Source organism: Neolamprologus multifasciatus, chromosome 15 (genome assembly GCF_963576455.1).
Source record: "Neolamprologus multifasciatus chromosome 15, fNeoMul1.2, whole genome shotgun sequence".
Taxonomy (NCBI): Eukaryota; Metazoa; Chordata; class Actinopteri; order Cichliformes; family Cichlidae; genus Neolamprologus; species Neolamprologus multifasciatus.
Window position 1 is genome coordinate 6,185,565 of NC_140453.1, and position 3,523 is coordinate 6,189,087.

The 3,523-nt window shown below is 43.2% G+C and overlaps 1 pseudogene; it reads left to right on the forward strand.

Annotated features, from left to right (window-relative positions):
- Positions 1-730: 730 nt before the first annotated feature.
- On the forward strand, positions 731-2,236 carry LOC146501403 (uncharacterized; annotated as a pseudogene).
- The last annotated feature ends 1,287 nt before the right edge of the window (positions 2,237-3,523 follow it).

Below are 3,523 nucleotides of genomic sequence, written 5' to 3' on the forward strand. Positions count from 1 at the left end.
GTTCTTAGCCATCCCTAGCTTTGACCTCCTTTCTCACCCACAAAGCTCCCATTGACTCCTCCTTTCTCCCTCTCTCTCTTTTAGTCTCAGAACCTCTTTTTATAGGTCTTTGGAGCTGCAGCATGTTAGCAGTGGGAGCTGCTCTGATTCCATCTTCCAAATAAATGACTGTGAGGAGATAAAGAGAAGGGAAAGGCAGAACGATTGTGTGGGAGGAGAGGGGGCTCTCGTTCCTCTGAGATAAGCAGGAACACACTGAGTGTGTTTGAGTGTTGTGTGACTGTGTGTGTGTGTGTAAGGAAAAGAGGCAGTAGAGAGAGGAAGCTCCTGAGGGCACCACAACATGTCACCTTATCAGCCACCAACACTCAAGCATCAGTGAAGACCACCCCTTACCGCTTCTTCTTGAGCTCCCTTTTGGGCCCTCGCTCAAACAGCCAAAGGTAACCATGTGTGGAATCATATCGCCATCAACCTGTGAACTCTCTGATATAACAAGGAAGCGTACTGCTTTCAGGCATTGAGAAATGCTTGTTATGGAGCAGTGTTTTTACTTTAAAGATGACTACAAGTCTAACTACAAAAAAAAAATCACATTGATTTTCTCTTACAAAGCTCTTAGAAAAAACAGAGCTGCGCTGCATGGGTCAGCAGCTTTGTTGAATTTTGGATAATTTTGTGATGAATGACTGCTGTAATTGCCTTTTCTTCCAAGAGAATTAGGCTTGCTTTTATAAAGGAAGCTTAATGTGAATAATGTATCTCTATTCATCAGAGAGTGTGATGTAGCCATCACTCATGCAAGCTCTTTCCAACTCTGCAAAGTTCCTTCCTTGCTTTGCCAAAGCGTTTTAGTAATTAGAACCAGCAGATGCCATTTTTGGCACAACTAGTCAGCTTGTCAGAGCGGAACAGATCTCACACACTTCCTTTCACCCGTTCACATTGCCTTACTATCTGATGTCGATGCTTTTTCTCCCCCCCTCCACGGTCTGGTACTATGACAAATTGGGATCGGAAGATGAATGCTAAATGTTTTGTTTTTCCTCTGTGTTTTCAGTCTCTACCTATCACCTTGGAGATGTAGGTTCCCTTTTATCATCGTCTCGCAGTCAAGCAAATATTCAGCCGCATACATGAGGAGAAGTGCAGTGAGTCAAAAAAAACCCCAACAAAAACAGGTAAGACAAAGACAAAATTTGCAAGGCTTGTTACCTTTCAATTGCTTTAATTAGTCAGTCAGAGAGGCAGAGATGAGTCATTTCTAAATGTTTGTTGGAATCTGTTCATGCTGTCATGCTTCAGAACTATTCCATGAAATTTCCCACCACCCTCTTGAACACAAACTTGGAGTAATCAGGACCCTCCAACACCAGGCAGAAAATGTTCCCTCTAAGCCAGGAGGGAAAGCAAAAGAACACACAGGTGTAAAGAAAACTCTTAAAACATGTGGTTATCCCAATCGGGCTTTCATAAAATCAGCAGAGATGCACAGAAAAGAAGGTCAGACACCAACTAAGGAGAAACAGAATGACAAACGAAACAATATCATCATCCTTTATGCAGCAGGTTTATCAGAGAAACTCAGGAGAATCTTTTCCAAGCACAACATCCCAGTGCACTTCAAACCCAGCCATACACTCAGACAGAAACTGGTTCATCCCAAAGACAAAACTCCCAAACACAAACTAAACAATTTAGTATATCGTGTGCAATGCAGTGAGGAATGCTCAGACCTCTACATTGGAGAAACTAAACATCCAATTCATAAACGCATGGTACAACATAGAAGAGCCACCTCAATGGGACAAGACTCAACTGTACACCTGCATCTAAAGGTCAAAGGTCACTCTTTTGAAGATGTCAGTGTTCACAGAGAGACAGATGGTTTGAAAGAGGAGTAAAAGAAGCCATCTATGTCCACTGTGAACGACCATCCTTGAACAGAAGCAGTGGCTTACGACACAAACTGTCTGTCACCTGCAATCCAGTTTTGAGATCCCTTCCCAGGCGCTTTTACAGCCACTTCCATCTTCAGTCAGTTGATCTCAGTAGGTCACATGATGGGGTGAGCCAAAGTCTTACAATAGTTTCACCCGAAACCTCTGCTGATAACGATCCACACCCTTTTTCACACCTTGGCTCTTGTAATGAGGCAAATGACCAATAGTGGGCCGAACCCTCTTAAGGGGCAGCTCCCACTAGGGCTTAAAATCTGGGACTCTCCACCATTTGGTCTTAGAACTGAAGAAGCTTCTCGGAGAGATGAAACATCTTCAAGACGATGTCAGGGCGATCGTGGCTCAAGAGTTGGGCGTTCGTCTTGTAATCGGAAGGTTGCCGGTTCGAGCCCCGGCTCCGACAGTCTCGGTCGTTGTGTCCTTGGGCAAGACACTGGACCCGTTGCCTACTGTTGGGGATCAGAGGGCCCAGTGGCGCCAGTGTCCGGCAGCCTCGCCTCTGTCAGTGCGCCCCAGGGTGGCTGTGGCTACAATGTAGCTTGCCATCACCAGTGTGTGAATGGGTGGATGATTGTGTATAGTGTAAAGCGCTTTGGGGTCCTTAGGACCAAGTAAAGCGCTATACAAATACAGACCATTTACCATTTACCAAGACACTTAATGAAGTCAAGACGCTTTTCTTTCTTTCCAAGTTCCTTAGATTACGATGACCTAGACTCTACACAGACGCTACACGCTGTGTAGCGATACTGTGTATACATACAGGTTAATTGCAAAATACAGCAGCGTCCTATTCCTAGGTTTATTGCAAATAAATATTACTTTACAAATGCATTAAAGTGTTTCACAATGTCTTCCATTTTCTTTGAGGTGTGTAAATGAATCTATAGTCAACAATATGAAGATGTGCTGCGATATTAAACTTTGTGCTAACAATAACAATAACAATAGACACACAGCACCACTGAGCAAATGAAAAAAAAAAGGTTAGTTGGGTAGACAGGAATAATGCCAAAATGGCCATAATGCACAGTGCCACATTTGGTGAAAACTGACCATAAAATATCAGCATATAGAGCTCAACAGTCAAGCACGGTGGTTGAAGGGTGATAACTGGAGCTTGTTTTGCAGTCACTGGGTAGATTGTGAACTCTTATGTATACCAGTAAAAAGTATTCTATAGTCAAAAGGCAGGCTATCTTTCTAAAAGGCATAACATATCAGCAATTACCCAACCCACAGCAGCAAATCTGCAACAGAGTGCCTAAAAAAAGAAAAAAAATCAAGGTGTTTCAAAGGTCCAGTCAAAATCCAGACCTCAGCCTGATTGAAATGACAGCAAAGCTCAATGAGCTGTTGTCATGTTTAACCAGACACTGCAGACTCAGACCAGTGATGAAGGATTTATTGAACAATAATAAGGTTTACTGAAAAGGTAATAGATGTCAACAAAGAGCAGGAGAGTGACTTGAGAAAGGATTATCTCTGCTGGAGTGAGACTAGAGAGAAGAGACAAGTCAGCAATGGCCAAGGATGAGCAGGTTAGTTTCTGGTAGTAATAC